Source organism: Trachypithecus francoisi, unplaced genomic scaffold (genome assembly GCF_009764315.1).
Source record: "Trachypithecus francoisi isolate TF-2019V2 unplaced genomic scaffold, Tfra_2.0 Lachesis_group5, whole genome shotgun sequence".
NCBI lineage: Eukaryota > Metazoa > Chordata > Mammalia > Primates > Cercopithecidae > Trachypithecus > Trachypithecus francoisi.
This window is the reverse complement of record NW_022681470.1, coordinates 90,652,220-90,675,335: the sequence shown is the minus strand read 5'-3', so window position 1 is coordinate 90,675,335 and position 23,116 is coordinate 90,652,220. Positions and strand designations below refer to the sequence as shown.

Here is a 23,116-nt window from a genome sequence, read left to right as displayed (position 1 = left end):
TTCACAAATCTCATCAAAATTTTAAATAGGAAACATTTTAATGGTTCATGTATTAGAGTTAGTCTACGTAATGAAAGAGCATTGACTTTCAATTCCCAAACCTCTCTGTCTCTCTCAGTCTCTCTCTCTCTCTTTAACTATAGTAATCCAACTACTTATCGGGCTATGCATTTGACAAAATTAATGATTTTAATATGTATGGTATATGGCAAAACTAAAAATTTTTTTTTTAGAGAAGACAATCTGTGTTTGTGTGTGAGAGAGAGGAAAGAATATATTTGGATACAAAAAAAACCCAAGATGTCAAATATCTAATTGTGCATAGCAAATATGGAAATATCTGTCACGAAGTTCAATATTAGTTATAGATTATTGCTATTTTGCTAAAAAGTTGTGCTTTTTCGTTTTGTTTTAGTAGCCTCAGTTTACCTGGGTAGTTCCTCACTTCTCTGGCTTGTAAATTTAAGATTTACTTTTCTTGCCCTTCTCTGAACACAGCTCAGGGAATAACTCCATTGTGACTAGGAAATTTCACTTGTACTTTGGCTCCATTCTCTCTACCCAGATTTCCCAAGGAGAGCATGGTTCTCAATTTCTGTTTTTACAAGCTTTAATTATTTTTTTCTGTCTGTTTTATGTAGAATTTCATCCAGTTAATTTCTAGGCACTCCTCCCCTATTTTCTTGTCCAACACCGGGCAGATAAGTATTTTCCTCAGTTGGGTCTCATGTACTCATACCTGAGGAAGTGTTTTAACTTTGGGAGTCAATTGAAGGAACTCTTTTTCCCTAGGATAGATAATGCTTTGGTTTAATTGAATTTTGATTTTTGCTTTTTGCTGTTAAATTTTCAATATATATTTTTGTTCATTCCTGGACTGTCCAATAAATAGAACCAACTGGTACTTTTGATATAAATAGAAATTCTTTTCTTTCCTATAAAAAAAGAAAGTGATATACAATATTTCAGAGTATTTACATAGCTATCATGAAGATCTTTAGGTAACCTCATACATACTTTAATGTACATTACTATATCCTTACACTTTTCAGTGTTTAGGTCATCTAACAGCTCATCTAGTCCTGACTGTTTTATTTCCATTGAATTTTTTGAGGAAGAAAATTTAAATATGTGTGTTTAAACTGTTATCTTAATGCACAAATTTAAACTGAATTTTAGATAATTAATTTCTAGTGGCAATGCATAGACATTTTAAAGGCAGCAAAAGTGAAAACAAGAGTAATGTAGTTCAAATGCTATATATTTTTGTTATCTATCACTTCAGAATGTGCTGGAGACTACTTTTAACCGAATAATTTTATTCAATCAAAGCAGTCAAAGTAAATGAAGTTTGAATTCAACTGAGCTCCAGATAAATAATGACAACAAATATACTATAAATAATAATCATAGCTAAGTATTCCTAAGTATGAGTTTTTGTTTTTAATATATCACTCTTTACTAAAGATTTCTTTAAAGCATCAATAACAAAATATAGTAATTAGTTGCAAATGATATTAACAGATAACACTTACTTTGCACATGCTCTGTGTTATGCATATTCTAAGCACTTGCATGGAGTAACTCGTTTAATATTCATATTAGTATTTGAAGTCCTACTTTTAAAATATATTACTTTTATACCAATAGATGATAAAACTAAGATGCATACACGTTAATTATCAACTTGTTCAAAGTCACAAAGCAATATGTGGCATCACTGAAATACAAACTTTAATGTCTTCTACAGATACAATTCTTTTAACTACTATGTTTTATAATTTATAGTTGTTATTAATGCTTATGTAATATAAGTATTTACATAAAATGTTTATATACCAATAATAAATTAATGTTCATAAAATATATTAATTATGTTTAATGGCGTAAACTTCATATTTCCTTTCTATTTTTTACCTACCTGTATAAGTCTAGACAGGTAGTCCATGCTATCTTAATTTGACATGTGAAAGCAGGATATACATGTACACGGAAAGAACAGGGATAAAGAGACACAAAATATCAGTGTGACAATGAATGAATTATATGTTAATTATACGGTTTATTGGGTTAGAGTAGCATCCACAGTGAAAGGTGCCTATGAGCTAGCATTGATCTGAAGATAACCGTCTTCTGAGGGCAGAAAAGCTTTTTAATTGCAATCTTTAGTCCTTATTTCTAAAACTATAGATGATAGGGTTGAAAAAGGGAGCAAGAACTGCAAACATCAGTGCAATAGCTGTGTCCAAAATCAGTGGGAAAGTGACAGAGAAACGCAGGTACATGAGGGACACACTGCCATAGAACATCAGAAAGACACCAAGATGGGCTGCATATGTAGAAAAGGCCTTCTGGCGGCCTTCAACAGAAGGAATCCTCAGGATCACAGTGATGATTGTGATATAAGAAAGGGCAATAACCAGGACAGAGAATATGATAGCCACAGCATGGATCACATCCTCAATCAGAATCATGGACGTGTCTCTACAAGCCAAGCGCAGCACAGGTTCACAATCACAGAAGATCTGGTGGATTTCGTTGAGTCCACAGAAGGGCAGTGTGGAAATCCATGCAATCTCTGGGAGCAACACAAGAAAGCCAAAGATGCAGGACCCTGCAGAGAGCTGAGCACAGAGCCTGGGGGTCATGATGGTTGGGTAGCGGAGAGGGTTACAGACGGCAATGTACCTGTCAATGGCCATGGTAGTCAACAAAATCCCCTCTGAATTTCCCAGTGAATGGAAGAAGTACATCTGCAAGAGGCAGCCAATCATGGAGATGGTCCTCTGCCTACTGATGAGGTTAGAGAGCATCTTGGGAATTGTGGCAGTTGTGTACCAGATCTCCAGAAATGAGAAAATGCTGATAAAATTATACATGGGGTTGTGGAGACGGGTATCCAACTTGACTGCAAAAAAAAATAAGATTCCCAATGACAATGAATATGTAGATAACAAACAACGGAATGAAGAAGAGGAGGCTACCATCTTCAAACTGTGGGAATCCAGAGAAGAGAAACTCCGTTACTGTAGTAGTTTGGTTAATCCTCACCATGGTCTCAGCAACTCTAATAGCTATGGATAGAAAGACATAGCTCATTTCCTAGAAGAAATTGACAAAGTCAGATGTATTAGCTCATATAAAAGTCAAATGAAAAATATGCTTTAGGTGGATCATGTACTTCTCTTTATTTATGAATTAAACAGATATTCATTTAGTGCCTAATATGTACCAAACACAGCTGTGGGTTTGTTGAATTCAGCAGTAAGGAAAATAATCTCTACATTCATGAAGCTTACATTCAAAAGAAGGATACAAATAATAAGAAAACAAGACATTAAGAATGTCACATTTATAAACTATATAAACTAAAATAAATATATAGGGGTATTAATAATCTTTTATAATAATTCCCCAAATTGTTTTCAATCATATACCATATAAATTTTCTAATGGTTTTTAGATATAGATTACACAAAACTTTTAGTTATCTTTCTCTATATGTAATTATTGTAGAGTTGTATTCTCCATTTTCCTGAATATTTTTAGTTTTTAGTATTCTGCTCCTTTATCGCACCACAGACTGACACTGAGTGTGGCTAGAAAAGAGGGTAAAGTTTTCAGGCACAAATATGAAGGTAAAACCTTGGTAGGAAACTGTATTCTCAGTAGCAGAAAAGAATTAAGCTTCCAGAAATTGACCAGAACAGAAAGAAGGGATCAGTGAGAAATTTGGCAGCGGAAGATTTGGTATCTTGTCAGTCAGGTTAAGTGTCTGTCCATGACAAATACTGAAGAGAAGCAGAGGTTTTTTAATAAATATCTAAGTCACAGGATTCAGATTGCTTATATCCTGACAAAGACCATCACCATAAGAAGGCAAAGGCCAAAATGTGGGATTCTAGCACAATTTAGGTCTCTTGACACTATGTCCCTCAAAAGTGGCATAAACTATAAAGAAATAGTGCAAAGAAACTCATCAGTTGCACCCGGGGCTTATTATCCAGGCAATTCAGAAGCTAGCCTAACAAATGGATCAAAAATTATTTAAGGAGAGAGATTTAGAACACAAAGGAAGTTTGAAAAAATAATATCTCTTTCGGGGTAATGTGGAACCATTTAAAAATTAACTCCTCAGACAAGAACATTTGTTTATGCTGTACACCAGCATTTCTCCATGAAGACAGCAAATATTTTTCCTTAGCTAATACTATTTTAAACATTATTTATAAATCATGAATTTAAAACTTCATGTTATCTTAGTAAGAAATAATATTTGAAGTTTCAAATTAAAACAAGGCATTTGAAACATAGATCAGGGAAATAAAAATATTTGGTACATTTTGGTATTTGTCAGACATCTCATTACAGAACAAAATATACATCTTGAACACATTCTATCAAGAACTGGTTTATATTAATGAAGTTTAACAAATATTACTTTGGCAGCTTCTGGAAAATCAAGTGCTTACAGAGAATTAGGACATTTTGATTGTTTTTATATATGCACTTCCTTCAGATTTTCACAAAGTAAGATTGTTGCAAACAAAAATATTACTGCTCTACAAATATTGTCATTGATTTATTTGTTGATTTATTTGTTGTTTATGGAACATCTGGCACACGGATATCTATGTATGTATGTATGTGTGTATCTATCTATCTATCCCTTTCTGCTCATCTTAACTGTTTCGCTTTGGTAAATAATCTTTCACAGTGAACTTCAGCTTTTCTCTTGTAGTGCCAGACTACCAAAACACCCATGTGTAGTAGCTCTTTGATATTATGCAGAATATAAAACATGTTGATAAAAAAGTTTATGAGGAAGTTGATCAATCCAACAGTCAATTCACATGTTTTTCCATGTCCTTATTATTTTAAAGATATAATTCTGAATTTGTGAATGTGGATGCTGGATGCTAGAAAATCAGCAGGTTCTACTTACTCCAAACTGGTTATCATTGATGAATTTACTGAGAAAAAAAAAAAGAAATTGATCTGAACACCAAATAAAAACAGGTTTTTGCTACATTATAAGGTAGCTTGTCAATAAATAATAATTCGAGTATTGACAGAGTTAGACCTTAAATCTATTGATGCAGAGTGGATACCGACAAGAAAAATTCTTTTGACTTTTCTCTGAGGAAAGTACTAGCTAGAGAAGAGAGAGTAAACATAAAGTAGAAAAGTGAAACAAAACAAGACAAAACAAAAATGTAAACAAACTAAACCAAAAATAAACAAACCTTGAGATCATTTGGACCCCAGTTTAATTTAAACACTGATTAAACACTCATATTTCACTGAAAATTATTTGGATATAGTTAGCAGCGATTCCCAAATCACTTCATCTAAAAATATTCTTATATTTCAACCTCTGCATTACTTGAATAATCTTCAGAATTAAAATTATTAGGATTAAGGAGAAAATAATTTACTTTTATTACTTTATGAGCAGAGAAAATCCATAAGAAAGTAAAAAATTAAAAATCTAAAATTTAAAAAGCAAGTTTTGATATAGAGTATATTCAAAGGCATAGCAGAATGAATTTTTATACTTTCTCTTAGTATGTAATTATCTTATACATATATTATCGTATTTATTTTAAATTGATAGAATTATATGTATTCATCATGCACAAGATGTTTTGACATATATTCCTCTTATTTTATACATTGGATTATATTGTAGAAAAAAGAATGTATATATATATATACACACACACACACGATCTGATTTTAGTTTTAAGTTTAAAAGATGATTCTAAGAATAAACTATGCTTACTTTTCCTATTGAAAAGGAGAGGAAGCCTATAGATAACAGATAACGACCTTAAATGCTAAAATACCGTACAGGCAATTGAGTGGCCTACTTATAAAAACCATTTTTTCAATTATAAGTTATTACTAGTTTATTTATTTACATTTATTATTTTCTATTGTGTGTCATTTTATAGTTTACTGGGCTTTGAGAATAAACAACAAAATAAAACATTAAAAATAAAGAAATATTGCAACCACAATGAATTAAAATTAATAAAAATTGGAGAATTTTGGAGGAGGAGGAGATTTGGAGTAAAGTGAAGAGATAAGTTTAGAGTGGCTGAACTTTGGAGTACCAATGGGATCTTAAAAGGAAGATATTCTATAGGCCATCAAGTAGACAGGTGTAAAGTTCAGAATGATGTCTGAATCAGTGATATGTATTTAGAAGTTACCCATATAAGTTATAAGTTATACGTGGCAACTCAATATGGATAAAGGCATCCAGGGGAAGTATATAAGAAAAGTAGAAAGTAAAGTGACAGAAAATTGCGGCCCAGGAAAACACCAGTCTCTAAGAGGAAATGGGGAAGAGGATCATGAAAAGTTAACTGGCAAAGGTGCACCAGAAAGGTAGAAAATTTAATGAAGAAAGTAGTATGTGACAGTTTCAAATTCTGAAGATTATTCAAGTAATGCAGAGGTTGAAATATAAGAATATTTTTAGATGAAGTGATTTGGGAATCGCTGCTAACTATATCCAAATAATTTTCAGTGAAATATGAGAGAGGAAGGCACATGAGAGTGGGTTAATTCATTTAAATGGGAACAATTTATTGAGCACATAATTTAGAGGCAGTTCAGAGTAGAAACTGGACTAAAATAAGTTAGTATTTAAGAACATGGAATTTGGTTATAGGCTGTATGGATCTGAATCATGGCTCTAGCACTTCTTATTGCACTTGTGATTTTAGGGCAATTGTATAAACTATACTCTGAGTTTCCTCATCTGTAAAATGGAGATAACAAAAACAGTAAATTTGCATCGTTGCTGTAGAATTACATCAGTTTATACAGGCAGAATGCTTAGAACAGTGACTGGCGCATTGTCTGAAGTATATGTAGAAGGGAGACTGGCAAAAAGTTTGCAGCTATGAAGAGTTGTGTTTCAGAAAGAATAACAAGTATAAAGATTTTTTTTTAAGCCACAAAAATAGGCTGATGCATACCAGAAATTAAACTAATTGCCTCTGGGCAGAACAGGCGGGGAGAGAGAGAGAGAGAGAGAGAGGAGAGAGAGAGAGAGAGAGAGAGAGAGAGAGAGAGAATGTGTGTGTGTGTGTGTGTGTGTGTGTGTGTGTGTCAGAGAGAATATGATGATGATGCTGTAGATAAAGCTGGAGAAATCAGCAAAAAGCTTATCTTGAAGGAAGTAGTAACTTTCGTCTTGACAGAATGAGACTTTACCCTGCCAGAAATAAGGAAACCACTGAATAATTTTAAACAGAGAATTAAATTTATTTCACAAAGCTTTAGATTTTGAAAAGCAAGTATGATTGCATTATGTAGAATGGATGACTTGAGGTAGAAAAACAAGGTTAGTGGATGAAAGGCCAATACATAAAAAATCAATTACTGTATATATTATATATGCGAAGAATGAACAATTGGGACATACAATTTTAAATATTATTCAAAACAACATAAAAAATAAAACAGTTATAAATCTCTCAAAATATATTGCAGAGTCAATATGCTGTACCCTGTAAAACGCTGATAAAAGAAATCAAAGAAGACTTAAATAAGTGAAAAGATGCTGTGTTGATGGGTAGGAAGACTTTATATTGTGAAGATACCAATTCCCCAAAGTTAGTCATTCAATGCAACTTAAATCAAAATCTCAGTACTTTATTTTTGTTTCTGCTTGTGTTTTTATTTCGAGTTACTGACAGGAGAATTTATTTGCAAAAAAAAAAATCTGACAGAAAACATCTAGAATACCTCAGACCTCAAAACCCAACAAGAAGAAAGCCAACAACACTTTTTTAAAAGAAATTAGCAATCTATTTGAACAGATATTTCACCAAAGAAAACTTTCAGGTGTCAAATTAGTCCATAAAAATATGCTCAACATCAACATCACTGGTCATTAGAGAAATGCAAGTTAAAACCACAATGAGATACAGTATCAGTACTCATCAATAAAAATAACTATTGCAATTTTTTTTTTTTTTTTCTTTTTTTTTTTCTTTTTTATTATACTTTAAGTTCTAGGGTACATGTGCATATCGTTTATATCATGTATAACTCCCCAATGCAATCCCTCCCTCCTCCCCCCTCCCCATGATAGGCCCCAGTGTGTGATGTTCCCCTTCCCGAGTCCAAGTGATCTCATTGTTCAGTTCCCACCTATGAGTGAGAACATGCGGTGTTTGGTTTCTCTTCTTGTGATAGTTTGCTAAGAATGATGGTTTCCAGCTGCATCCATGTCCCTACAAAGGACGCAAACTCATCCTTTTTGATGGCTGCATAGTATTCCATGGTGTATATGTGCCACATTTTCTTAATCCAGTCTGTCACAGATGGACATTTGGGTTGATTCCAAGTCTTTGCTATTGTGAATAGTGCCGCAATAAACATACGTGTGCATGTGTCTTTGTAGTAGAGTAATTTATAATCCTTTGGGTATATACCCAGTAGTGGGATGGCTGGGTCATATGGTACATCTAGTTCTAGATCCTTGAGGAATCGCCATACTGTTTTCCATAATGGTTGAACTAGTTTACAATCCCACCAACAGTGTAAAAGTGTTCCTATTTCTCCACATCCTCTCCAACATCTATTGTTTCCTGACTTCTTAATGATTGCCATTCTAACTGGTGTGAGATGGTATCTCATTGTGGTTTTGATTTGCATTTCTCTGATGGCGAGTGATGACGAGCATTTTTTCATGTGTCTGTTGGCTGTATGGATGTCTTCTTTTGAGAAATGTCTGTTCATATCCTTTCCCCACTTTTTGATGGGGTTGTTTGTTTTTTTCTTGTATATTTGTTTGAGTTCTTTGTAGATTCTGGATATTAGCCCTTTGTCAGATGAGTAGGTTGCAAAAATTTTCTCCCATTCTGTAGGTTGCCTGTTCACTCTGATGGTAGTTTCTTTTGCTGTGCAAAAGCTCTTTAGTTTAATGAGATCCCATTTGTCAATTTTGGCTTTTGCTGCCGTTGCTTTTGGTGTTTTAGACATGAAGTCCTTGCCCATGCCTATGTCCTGAATGGTACTACCTAGATTTTCTTCTAGGGTTTTTATGGTATTAGGTCTAACATTTAAGTCTCTAATCCATCTTGAATTAATTTTCGTATAAGGGGTAAGGAAAGGATCCAGTTTCAGCTTTCTACTTGTGGCTAGCCAATTTTCCCAGCACCATTTATTAAATAGGGAATCCTTCCCCATTTCTTGTTTTTGTCAGGTTTGTCAAAGATCAGATGGCTGTAGATGTGTGGTATTATTTCTGAGGACTCTGTTCTGTTCCATTGGTCTATTTCTCTGTTGTGGTACCAGTACCATGCTGTTTTGGTTACTGTAGCCTTGTAGTATAGTTTGAAGTCAGGTAGCGTGACGCCTCCAGCTTTGTCCTTTTGACCTAGGATTGTCTTGGCAATGCGGGCTCTTTTTTGGTTCCATATGAACTTTAAAGCAGTTTTTTCCAATTCTGTGAAGAAACTCATTGGTAGCTTGATGGGGATGGCATTGAATCTATAAATAACCTTGGGCAGTATGGCCATTTTCACGATATTGATTCTTCCTATCCATGAGCATGGTATGTTCTTCCATTTGTTTGTGTCCTCTTTGATTTCACTGAGCAGTGGTTTGTAGTTCTCCTTGAAGAGGTCCTTTACATCCCTTGTAAGCTGGATTCCTAGGTATTTTATTCTCTTTGAAGCAATTGTGAATGGAAGTTCATTCCTGACTTGGCTCTCTGCTTGTCTGTTACTGGTGTATAAGAATGCTTGTGATTTTTGCACATTAATTTTGTATCCTGAGACTTTGCTGAAGTTGCTTATCAGCTTAAGGAGATTTTGGGCTGAGACAATGGGTTTTTCTAAATATACAATCATGTCATCTGCAAACAGGGACAATTTGACTTCTTCTTTTCCTAACTGGATACCCTTGATTTCTTTCTCTTGCCTGATTGCCCTAGCCAGAACTTCCAACACTATGTTGAATAGGAGTGGTGAGAGAGGGCATCCCTGTCTTGTGCCAGTTTTCAAAGGGAATTTTTCCAGTTTTTGCCCATTCAGTATGATATTAGCGGTGGGTTTGTCGTAAATAGCTCTTATTATTTTGAGTTACGTTCCATCAATACCGAATTTATTGAGTGTTTTTAGCATAAAGGGCTGTTGAATTTTGTCAAAAGCCTTTTCTGCATCTATTGAGATAATCATGTGGTTCTTGTCTTTGGTTCTGTTTATATGCTGGATTACATTTATTGATTTGCGAATGTTGAACCAGCCTTGCATCCCAGGGATGAAGCCCACTTGATCATGGTGGATAAGCTTTTTGATGTGCTGCTGAATCCGGTTTGCCAGTATTTTATTGAGAATTTTTGCATCGATGTTCATCAGGGATATTGGTCTAAAATTCTCTTTTTTTGTTGTGTCTCTGCCAGGCTTTGGTATCAGGATGATGTTGGCCTCATAAAATGAGTTAGGGAGGATTCCCTCTTTTTCTATTGATTGGAATAGTTTCAGAAGGAATGGTACCAGCTCCTCCTTGTACCTCTGGTAGAATTCAGCTGTGAATCCATCTGGTCCTGGACTTTTTTTGGTGGGTAGGCTATTAATTGTTGCCTCAATTTCAGAGCCTGTTATTGGTCTATTCAGGGATTCAACTTCTTCCTGGTTCAGTCTTGGGAGAGTGTAAGTGTCCAGGAAATTATCCATTTCTTCTAGATTTTCTAGTCGATTTGCGTAGAGGCATTTATAGTATTCTCTGATGGTTGTTTGTATTTCTGTGGGGTCGGTGGTGATATCCCCTTTATCATTTTTTATTGCGTCTATTTGATTCCTCTCTCTTTTCTTCTTTATTAGTCTTGCTAGCGGTCTGTCAATTTTGTTGATCTTTTCAAAAAACCAACTCCTGGATTCATTGATTTTTTGGAGGGTTTTTTGTGACTCTATCTCCTTCAGTTCTGCTCTGATCTTAGTTATTTCTTGCCTTCTGCTAGCTTTTGAATGTGTTTGCTCTTGCCTCTCTAGTTCTTTTAATTGTGATGTTAAAGTGTCAATTTTAGATCTTTCCTGCTTTCTCTTGTGGGCATTTAGTGCTATAAATTTCCCTCTACACACTGCTTTAAATGTGTCCCAGAGATTCTGGTATGTTGTATCTTTGTTCTCATTGGTTTCAAAGAACATCTTTATTTCTGCTTTCATTTCGTTATGTACCCAGTAGTCATTCAGGAGCAGGTGTTCAGTTTCCATGTAGTTGAGTGGTTTGGATTGAGTTTCTTAGTCCTGAGTTCTAGTTTGATTGCACTGTGGTCTGAGAGACAGTTTGTTATAATTTCTGTTCTTGTACATTTGCTGAGGAGTGCTTTACTTCCAATTATGTGGTCAATTTTGGAATAAGTGCGATGTGGTGCTGAGAAGAATGTATATTCTGTTGATTTGGGGTGGAGAGTTCTATAGATGTCTATTAGGTCCGCTTGGTGCAGAGATGAGTTCAATTCCTGGATATCCTTGTTAACTTTCTGTCTCGTTGATCTGTCTAATGTTGACAGTGGAGTGTTGAAATCTCCCATTATTATTGTATGGGAGTCTAAGTCTCTTTGTAGGTCTCTAAGGACTTGCTTTATGAATCTGGGTGCTCCTGTATTGGGTGCATATATATTTAGGAGAGTTAGCTCTTCCTGTTGAATTGATCCCTTTACCATTATGTAATGGCCTTCTTTGTCTCTTTTGATCTTTGATGGTTTAAAGTCTGTTTTATCAGAGACTAGGATTGCAACCCCTGCTTTTTTTTGTTCTCCATTTGCTTGGTAGATCTTCTCCATCCCTTTATTTTGAGCCTATGTATGTCTCTGCATGTGAGATGGGTCTCCTGAATACAGCAGACTGATGGGTCTTGACTCTTTATCCAGTTTGCCAGTCTGTGTCTTTTAATTGGAGCATTTAGTCCATTTACATTTAAGGTTAATATTGTTATGTGTGAACTTGATCCTGTCATTATGATATTAACTGGTTATTTTGCTCATTAGTTGATGCAGTTTCTTCCTAGCCTCAATGGTCTTTACATTTTGGCATGTTTTTGCAATGGCTGGTACCGGTTGTTCCTTTCCATGTTTGGGGCTTCCTTCAGGGTCTCTTGTAAGGCAGGCCTGGTGGTGACAAAATCTCTAAGCATTTGCTTATCTGTAAAGGATTTTCTTTCTCCTTCACTGATGAAACTTAGTTTGGCTGGATATGAAATTCTGGGTTGAAAATTCTTTTCTTTAAGAACATTGAATATTGGCCCCCACTCTCTTCTGGCTTGTAGAGTTTCTGCCGAGAGATCTGCTGTTAGTCTGATGGGCTTCCCTTTGTGGGTAACCCGACCTTTCTCTCTGGCTGCCCTTAAGATTTTTTCCTTCATTTCAACTTTGGTGAATCTGGCAATTATGTGTCTTGGAGTTGCTCTTCTGGAGGAGTATCTTTGTGGCGTTCTCTGTATTTCCTGAATTTGAATGTTGGCCTGCCCTACTAGGTTGGGGAAGTTCTCCTGGATGATATCCTGAAGAGTGTTTTCCAACTTGGTTCCATTTTCCCCCTCACTTTCAGGCACCCCAATCAGACGTAGATTTGGTCTTTTTACATAATCCCATACTTCTTGCAGGCTTTGTTCATTTCTTTTTCTTCTTTTTTCTTTTGGTTTCTCTTCTCGCTTCATTTCATTCATTTGATCCTCAATCGCTGATACTCTTTCTTCCAGTTGATCGAGTCGGTTACTGAAGCTTGTGCATTTGTCACGTATTTCTCGTGTCATGGTTTTCATCTCTGTCATTTCGTTTATGATCTTCTCTGCATTAATTAGTCTAGCTGTCAATTCTTCCACTTTTTTTTCAAGATTTTTAGTTTCTTTGCGCTGGGTACGTAATTCCTCCTTTAGCTCTGAGAAGTTTGATGGACTGAAGCCTTCTTCTCTCATCTCGTCAAAGTCATTCTCTGACCAGCTTTGATCCGTTGCTGGCGATGGGCTGCGCTCCTTTGCAGGGGGAGATGCGCTCTTATTTTTTGAATTTCCAGCTTTTCTGCCCTGCTTTTTCCCCATCTTTGTGGTTTTATCTGTCTCTGGTCTTTGATGATGGTGACGTACTGATGGGGTTTTGGTATAGGTGTCCTTCCTGTTTGATAGTTTTCCGTCTGACAGTCAGAAGGACTGTCTGTTGGTCTGTTGGAGATTGCTTGAGGTCCACTCCAGACCCTGTTTGCCTGGGTATCAGCAGCAGAGGTTGCCAAAGATAGAATATTGCTGAGCAGCGAGTGTACCTGTCTGATTCTTCCTTTGGAAGTTTCCTCTCAGGGATGACTCCACCCTGTGAGGTGTGGGGTGTCAGACTGCCCCTAGTGGGGGATGTCTCCCAGCTAGGCTACTCAGGGGTCAGGGACCCACCTGAGCAGGCAGTCTGTCCGTTCTCGGATCTCAACCTCCGCGTTGGGAGATCCACGGCTCTCCCCAAAGCTGTCAGACAGAGTCGTTCGCCTCTGCACCGCCCCCGCTGCTTTCCCTATTGGACCTCAGCTGTGGGCTGTCCCCAGAGGTGGAGTCTACAGAGACAGGCAGGTTTCCTTGAGCTGCTGTGAGCTCCACCCAGTTCGAGCTTCCCAGCGGCTTTGTTTACCTACTTAAGCCTCAGCAATGGCGGGCGCCCCTCCCCCAGCCTCGCTGCTGCCTTGCGGATAGATCGCCGCAGACGGCTGTGTTAGCAGTGAGGGAGGCTCCGTGGGCGGGACCCTCCCGGCCAGGTGTGGGATATATTCTCCTGGTGTGCCTGTTTCCTTAAAGCGCAGTATTGGGGTGGGAGTTACGCGATTTTCCAGGTGTTATGTGTCTCAGTTCCCCTGGCTAGGAAAACGGATTTCCTTCCCCCTTGCGCTTCCAGGTGAGGCGATGCCTCGCCCTGCTTCAGCTCACGCTGGTCAGGCTGCAGCAGCTGACCAGCACCGATTGTCCGGCACTCCCTAGAGAGATGACCCCAGTACCTCAGTTGAAAATGCAGAAATCACCGGTCTTCTGTGTTACTCGCGCTGGGAGTTGGAGACTGGAGCTGTTCCTATTCGGCCATCTTGCTCCGCCCCCACCGAAACTCCATATCTTAAGACTGCAATTTTTTTAAAAAGGAAAAAAAAATACCTAACAATATTAAGTCCTGGGCAGAATGTGGAGCAACTTGATCTTCCATACATTGTTTGTGGGAATGCAAAATGTTAAAACCACTGTGGAAAAGAGTTTAGCAGTTTCTTGTGAAGTTAAACATACACTTACTATTAATCCTTCAATAACACCCCTGGGCATTTACCCAAGAGGAATAAAAGCTTATGTTCACTCCAAAACCTGTAATCAAATACTTATAGTGGCTTTATTTGTAAAACTGGAAACAATCTAAATGGTGGTAAATGGATTTTAAAAAGTGATAAACACATGTAATAATAGAATACTACTCAGCAATAAAAATTAATGACTGCTGGTACACACAGCAACATGGATGAATCTTAACTATGTAAGTGCAAGAAGTCAAGGTCAAAGGCTACATACTGTATGATTCATTTATATAATATTCTGTAACAGGCAAAAGCATAGGAACAGAACCAGATAATGATTGCCATGCCAGAGGGTCTTGTCCAAGGAAATGTCAATTATGAATGGCACAATTAAGAAATTTGGAGGAGAGGCTGCAAGGAGTGGACTTTTTCCTTGTCTTGATTTTGGTGATCGTTACGTGATTATGTGCAGTGTATCTACTGTCTCTATACAGTAAGATGACCCTCAAATCTGCAGTGATCCACCTGACTCTCAACCTTCGTTTCATGGGAGAAATGAAACAGGAGAATCAGCGTTTATTTTAGAGCGGGTTTAGGTTTTTGCTCATACTATCAAAGTAAATGATTAAAGGATTCACTGTTACTTTCATTTTGGCTCTTTGTTCTTTTAATCAGCTACTCCTGGCAGTTCAACTCCAGTCTTTCTCCCTCTGTCTCTTTCTTTCTCTCTCAGCTCAGTTGAGGTCCTGACAAATTGGGGCAGTAATCAGGGTAAGTAACTAAGAACAATCCCATTCTGCAAAAGCAAAAAGCATGAAGATCCTATGGGGTACTGTAGGGAGGTGGTAGAAGAGTCTGCAGGACATTGTAGAGAGATGCTACCAGATTGTTTGCAAAAGTCTGAGGGTCCTGCAGGGCACTTTGCCATTGACTCTTGGGAGGTGCCAATGAATCCCAAGGGGAACTTCTCTAAGCATGCCAGTGAGACTGGGAACATGCTAGTAGAAGCAATAGGATATTCTTGGAGGTTGCTAGCATATTGTTTATATAAACTATTTGTTCTGAAGGAGAACTTTAGTTCTTTCCTTTAGCTCCTGTTTGTTAAAGACCAAACAGAGGGGCCAGGAGAAAGCTAAGGAAACTGGGATGAAACTAGCCTGCCCTTTGCAGCCTGTGTAAGTTCTGGTCAAAAAGAAAAATAACTGTCCACCTCGACCTGCTGCTCCTCCTTGTTCTCCAACTCCTGCTCCTGCCCCAGAAAACTCATCACCAAATCCTGATGGACCAGCCTCTGTAAGTGATAAGGGATCTCTCTGCCCCTCCCTGTGGGTCTAGGGATAGGTTAGAAGACCTCGTTGACTTGCCCAGATATCTCAGTTTTCAAAATTAAACAAAACTAGGGGTTTGAACAATGTCCTTCGGTACATAGGGGACTAGAGACTCTAAACCAAGGTTAACACTCAAAAGGGAAATAAAAGAAAATTGTACACCCTAACCTTTTTAGCTACCCATTCACAGGTGACTATGAGTCTCACTGGCAACAAAATGAGGATAAAACATACGATGCTTTCTGTTTTGAGGTCACCACCACTGGTATCCTTGCCCAAGCTCAGCTATGAGTGGGTTCCATCAGACCCCTATAAATCTTCACTGTTATAATCCCTACTATTAAATGTATTATCAGTACTAATGTGTAGTCTATGTACACCTCTGCATGTCTTTGCCTTCATGCTCTGAAATTGCTGCAGTTTAGGTCATTTTAGCAAGGCATATGGAAAACTATAAACCTACCTGATACATGGACATTAGCTATTAGCCTGGCCATTTGTTGGCGCCACTGGGAAGCCTAGTACTGACGTATAGAAGCCCCACTGTGAGGACAAGACATTTAGATAGAAATCAGTTCTGTTCCTACTTTTTGTTACCCATGTGGATTCTGACCAGAGAGGCCCCTATGCTAACAAGGATAACATGACCAATGAGCAGACTGCACTTTTCAATTAAGCACACAGCGCAAACTGTCCTCTGCCCCAGAGCAAGCTGATGTGTGTGGTTGATCACCTCCTTGATCCACAAGAGGATGGCCCATAAATACTCAGGAACCATCTTAGATTGGGCCTACATCTATGGACTGCCACTGCCATCAGAAGTCTCACAAACAGCACGAAAAGCTGGTCTGCTTGTCAAAACCTGACTAAGGCTAACCGCACTGCCCATGAACAGAGGTCAAAGCCAATGGGCCAGGACATTCTTGCCATGTAAGTAACATCATCCCATTCAGAGGGGTTCTCAGATCCTGACAACAGCAGTCACTTTCTCTGGGTTTGACCTAGTCATTCCTGTGCATTCCACTGACCCAGGCCACACTCTCCAGGTCCTAGAAAAACACATATGCTTTCTGTTCACTTTTTCCTGAGCACATCGCTTCTGATAATGTCCCCAATTTTCCACCAAAGCTGCACATCAAGGAGCCCAATCATGGGCCATAGGATGGATTCTCCATGCTCCATAACACATAAAAAATAAGCAATAATTATTTTAAAAATATAATATTTTGGTTACTTATGAGACATATTGATAACAATAAACTAAAACCTGGCACCTGAGGAAACATGGGGAAATGGAAAGATACTGATAATCTTTTTTTCAGGCTTGCTCTTAAAAGTTTTCCTTTTTTCTAAAAAAGAATGAAACAATTAAGTAAAAAGAAAAATGAACCAAAAATTCTTCCCTGTGTTGCCTTTCCAAGCTGCTGAGAACTGATAACGCTGACTGTGAGATATCAGAGGATGGTGTCAGTTTCTACACATTCCACAAAAAATAACTGTGGATGTCATCCACACTTGTGAGACACAGAGACAAATGCCACAGACAAATAAAACTATTTAAAACTGACTGCCCCAGACGGTTACTCTAAAACCAAAGATTCGTCACACACTGGGGCCTATAATGGGGGGGGAGGGGGGAGGGATTGCATTGGGAGTTATACCTGATGTAAATGACGAATTGATGGGTGCTGACGAGTTGATGGGTGCAGCACACCAGCATGGCACAAGTATACATATGTAACAAACCTGTACGTTATGCACATGTACCCTAGAACTTAAAGTGTAATAATAATAATAATAAAAAAGTAACAGTAAAAAAAAAAAAAAAAAAACCAAAGATTCACCTACATTATTCAAACTGAGCTGGAAACACCAAGGCAGGAGGCCCCATGATGGGAGGCTATTTTGGGGGCCCTGCTAACCTGACTACCCGCCTAGCCTAATGTATGCCCGGCGTGGCTTGCCTTAACATTGTTAACTCTTTGTTTACCATATGTGTCCTCTGAAAGGATTCTTCTTATGTGTGTACCCCAATTGTCATGACAATGCTAGAATCCTGGGAGGCCTTTAAGTCAGCTTATTGGCATAGTTGCTCTGTTTCTGAACTGATGCTCCAGGCAGGTAAAAGAGATTTATATAGAAATAGGAGAAAGCCTTCTGGCTCTTTTAAAGTAGATCCTAGTGGGCTTTGGAACATCTTTTCCTTGCTTGGTAACTGTTGGGACTCAGTTCCATTCAATCCTCCAGGCAAGCCTGATCATCTTACTTGGAATGATCTTGATCATAGTCTAGGTCTACTATTGCCTCAGACTAATTGTTGTGCTGTTGCTTTCACAGCACCTCAGTGTCTGACCTGACTCGGGTCCATGTTAAAGTAGCCTATGTTTCTCACTCACGTCCTAAAAAATCAAATTGAAGAGTTCCAGCTCCTGGTTAAAACCTATGTGTGAATTTTCAGGCTTAAAAACAGGCAACGACAAAGGCTAAAGCCATTGGGAAACCTGGCAGTCTTGTGGGAAAAGCTTCTCTCCCCACACCAGACTTGGTGCAGAAGCAAGACTGCATCGCAGTCTCTCCAGTGAGTTAGTCAAGGACTCAGGAACTCCTGGCTGGTCATGTTTTTTGCGTATTTATATTCCTAGCCCCAGAGCCTTCATTCTAAGTCTCTTTATCTGAAGATGCTGGCTGATGTCCTTTTGAAGTGTCTCTGCTGAAACCTCTGCTCTGGTGGGTGTGCACGGGGGGAGGTGGCAAAAAGAGAAAACCTTGAAGACATGTTGCCCTACTCTGACTTAGCTCAGTACTTTTCCACTTCTAGCTGTCTTCCTTCCCTTACCACAGGATCCATAAAATTGCTGCAAGCATTTCTGGGGGCTCCCTCAGCAGTGGAACAATCCCCAAGTCTGCACTGATCCACCTGACCTGAGCACAAGTCCATGGGGGAAAATAGAACAGAGAGGAACAGCACCTTCTTCTGTTTTAGCTTGTTGCTCACATTATCTCCATAAGTGATTAAAGACTTCACTGCTAACTTTCATCATGTCTCCTCGTTGCTCTAATTGACTACCCCTACACCTGTCAGCTCAATGCTCTCTCTCAACTCTACTGAGCCCCTGACCTATACAGATGAAGAGATTAAAGAAAAAGGTAAAAAGATTTACTACTATCTCAATTTTCAAATTAGCATAGAGATGGCTGCTACTAATTCCAGAAATATGAGATCATTAGGACCTCTAAAGCAGTCAGAGCTACTGTCTTACTGTGTTTCTGGAATTCCTATGTATTTCTTCAAAGTGTTTGATGCTAATCCTTTTAATAAAATCAGGGAACCCGTGTTTTGGCAAAATCAGTGTTCTACTCTTCAGAGATTAATATGATAATTAGAAGTTTATCTGTTGGAGACTTGGAAGGAAAGACATAAGCTCACCCAATCCCACTGAGAGAAAGGAAGGTAAGCATAAAAAATTGATCTGGGATAGAGACTGTGTTCTGTTTGCGTCAATATCCTGACATAATATTTTCAGTTATAGACTCTTCTGATACATCTGACCTCGCTTATTAATGATACTGATGATTTATATTTATCTGGCTCAAACAAGGTACCAGTATGTGCAATGGTGTCTTCCTGAATCATAATTAATTTAGAAAATTCTGAGGATATGAAAGCAGAGAAACAATGTTATGACCAGTGAAAAAGTCTCAATTATTCAATATGTCATGCTCCAGAAAAAAATAAAACCTTATCTCTGATTTCTAATCCTGTGTTTATTCTCCCCTCCTCCACCAAGACTAATTCTATTCAGCCACCCATGCAGCCTCAAATATGTCCCCAAATATTGTTATTTAAGTCAACAGAAAGATCACTAGCTAAATGTTCTTTTCCCTCTACCTATTTGGCAATTTACTTTCTCCCTGACCCATGACAAGCCTACATCTTTAACCCATGTGCATTCTCCACTTACCTCTGGCAGTGACAATGAGGTCCCTACCCATTCCTGGGTTTATGAAATTTAAGTCCCTTCTGTTCAGCCGGAAGCACTGTTATACCTGTTTCTAAAGGTTTCTTGGGGATATTTCTATACTGGGGTATTTCCCCTAATAACTAGAGAAAAGCAGCAATTCTATTTCCCCAGGGCTTAATTAATAGAAACCTCTGTCTCTGATATTTTCTCATTAGTTTTCCATAGTGTCAGGAACTCCAAGCATCTAAGTAAAGGCTTTACCTAGCAGGCTCACGAAGAAAGCTGCTCCTCCTACACCAGGTTCTGTGTAGGACCAATACATTGTAGCCTCTGAAGTGAGTTAGTCAAGGACTCAGGCTGGTCATGCTTTGCATATTTCTATTCCTAGCCCCAGAGCCTTCATCCTAAGTCTCTTTATCTGAAGCCATTGGCCGAGGCCCTTTTGAAATGTCTGCTATATCATAAGTGTGTGTCATAAGTAAAGTATGAATCTCATTTGATAGATTTGCTCAGAATCAACAGGTTATATGAATACACGTTCTTTTGAAGAATTGCTTTCAACAGAATTAAGAATTTATTTATTTATCTATTTGTTTATTTTTACTTCTCTATCCTCTGAAAGGGTAGTTAATTTTTTCAAGGCCTGTTCATTTTTCTGAAAGAAGACATAATTCATTGCAACACTATTGATTACATAAAAGACAATGCTATAATTAATTTGTTTACTTAGCTCAAGATACTTTTTGTCACAGTTGTAAACATAGACCATACCCTACTCCTTTAGCCCACAAGCACATGATTAGTTCTCGTGGTTCCAAGGAAGATTTTAGCATAATGTGAAAATACCAATAATCTCTACATTGCAAAGAAAATTACACAATCTTAACTGCTCCCTGTGTTCATGCTTCTTGCAAGGTGAATTGGTAGGTCTTGCCATTAAAAGATAGAATCTCTTTCCCTTCCTCTATGTCTCCTTGTGACTGGATTGGGCCATAACAGAAGAGATTATGGGCCAGTTCTGAGCCTAGGCCTCAAGAGACCTTGTCTGCACACTTAGACTGTTTCAACACTCTAAACGGTAACTGGGTGAAGACACTCAGAATCAGACTTCTGGAAAGTAAAACACCACACGAATGGGAATAGAATTGTCTTAGCTAATCTTGTCCCAGTTCAGCCTGCTCTAACCAACCAGTTGCTGACCTTGGATACATGAGTGAACCAGGACTAGAGAAACTACCCATTTAATTCCAGACCAAATTTCTAACTCATGAAATTCTGAGACAAACATATAGGTTCTGTTTTAAGCCATTAACTTTTGGAGTGGCTTGTTATATAGCAAAATATAACTGATAAATTATATTAAATCATCCTTCCCACCTCCACAGTTTTGTTTCAAGTCCAATCTACTATTCATATCACACCAGGAATGTTATTCTAAGAGTGTAATGTCTTACCTAATCTCTTTGATGTCTTCACTTGTAGGTTGGATTAAACTCCAATTTCTCAAAGCATGACCTATAAGATTCTACATATTTTGCCTCCAGCCTTCATCTCATGACTGTGTCCCGTCTACACATGCCTACCTCTGGTTCCTTTAATGAACCCAGCTGTTTCTAAACTCAGGGAATCTGCACAAATGACTTGTCTTACATGTTTTTCTGGCTGATTCCTTCTCAATCTTCAAGTTTCAGTTTAAATTCTACTGCAGTGATGAAGTCTTATCTGTCACTTACTTCTAAGTGGATATTCATGTTTATTAATTCTTTTGACTCACATTGCTAATTTGCTTTAGAAAGGATTATACTATCTGATATCTTAGCATTGTCAGAGAGTATATATTTTCTTCATCACTTTAAAATTATCATATGCTTTTAAAAATAAACTTAGCTTTTAATATAATGCAATTATTATAATAAAAATTAGAAACCATAAATAAAAAATTAAAAATAGAAATCATGTGTCAAATTTTTATTCAAAGGTAATTTAAATTAGGCTAAACTTAATTTAAATTAGTTTAAATACCTAATCTCACTTTGTTTATCAATTGAGGGTCACAGCCTGTTAATGAGTGAAATCAGTTCCAAAAATGTTTTTAATAACATAGAATAGGAAAAAACAGAATAGAAAAGATCAAAAGTATTGCATGGAGTAAGTGTAAGCACTGCTTTATAAAAATACTTTTCTATTAGAAGTATGAATATGAATGTGTAAATGTATGTATGTCCTAAATTATGATTTAAAGTATAATATTTATTGTGAATCACAGCCAACAAAGTTTTTAGTGATCCCACTTGCTCCTTGTTGCCCCAATTCTCTTTTCTCAATGGTAGTAAAATTCTATGAAAAAGTTGCACATGTATTTCCATTCTAGCCTTCACTCCTGAGTATCCAACTATGGAACAGCCTACTCAACGTTTTTATTAGATGTCTAACAGTCCAGTTAAACTTACCATATGCAAAACTAAACTTGTAGTATCCCTTCTCCCAAACTCAACATTTTTATTAGATGTCTAACAGTCCAGTTAAACTTAAAATATGCAAAACTAAACTTGTAGTGTCCCTTCTCCCAACATCTTCCTGAAGTATTCTCTGTCAGTATTCTCTATGTTTTTAATGGCAACTCCACCATTCCAGTTGGTCATCCTTGACTGCCCTCTCACACTCAATTTGCAGTCTATCAGGAAATTCTGTTGTTCTGTTGTCAAACTGAACCTAGAATTGGACCGATCACACTTCTCCATCTTCATTGCCACTATCCTGATCTGAACCACCATCATCTCTCACTAGGGTTATTGCCGAAGCTCCCAAAGGACTGCAGCTACCACACTTGCTTCCCTTCAATGTCTCCTCAACACAGAGGCGTGCTTGACTCTGTTAAACTCAACATCAGATGATGTCTCTCCTCTGCTCTATACTTTCCAATAACTTCCCAATTCTCAGAGTAAATTAGAAAAATCTAAATCTTGTAATGACCTTCAAATTTCTGTATCAGAGTGTTCCTTCTTTTGGCTTCCCTGGGCCACATTGGAAGAAGAATTGTCTTGGACCAAACATAAAATACACTAACACTAACAAGAGCTGATGAGGTGAAAAAAGTGTCACACAAAATCTCATTTTTAAAGAAAGTTTACAAATTTGTGTTGGGCCACATTCAAAGCTATCTTGGGCTGCATGTGGTCTCCAGGCTGCGGGTGGGACAAGCTTGCTCTGTATAATCTACCTTTTTTTTTTTCCCCTGAACTCATCGTCTAGTTTTCCAGACCTGTCTCTGATCCCATTTCCCCCATATCAGTCTCCTGATTCCTTAAACAGGTCAGAGGCTCACCCACTTCAGGGCTTTTTCACTAGCTTTTAGTACTGCCTGGCTTATTCTCCCTGACAGAGCAGGAGCATCACCATCTTGGACAAGTCCCTCATTCTAAAGTTCACCTTATTAAAAAACCACCTAAATCCCCTAAATCCAAAGGGCATCAGCCTAATGGCTAAGGTCAGCATGAATATAAACCACACATAACATCTCCAGCCAGAAACATTCCAAACTCTTCCCCAA

The 23,116-nt window shown here is 37.8% G+C and overlaps 1 pseudogene; it reads right to left on the bottom strand.

The window, feature by feature from the left end:
• Nucleotides 1-1,893: 1,893 nt before the first annotated feature.
• Nucleotides 1,894-3,054, bottom strand: LOC117075583 (annotated as a pseudogene).
• Between the last annotated feature and the right edge of the window lie 20,062 nt (nt 3,055-23,116).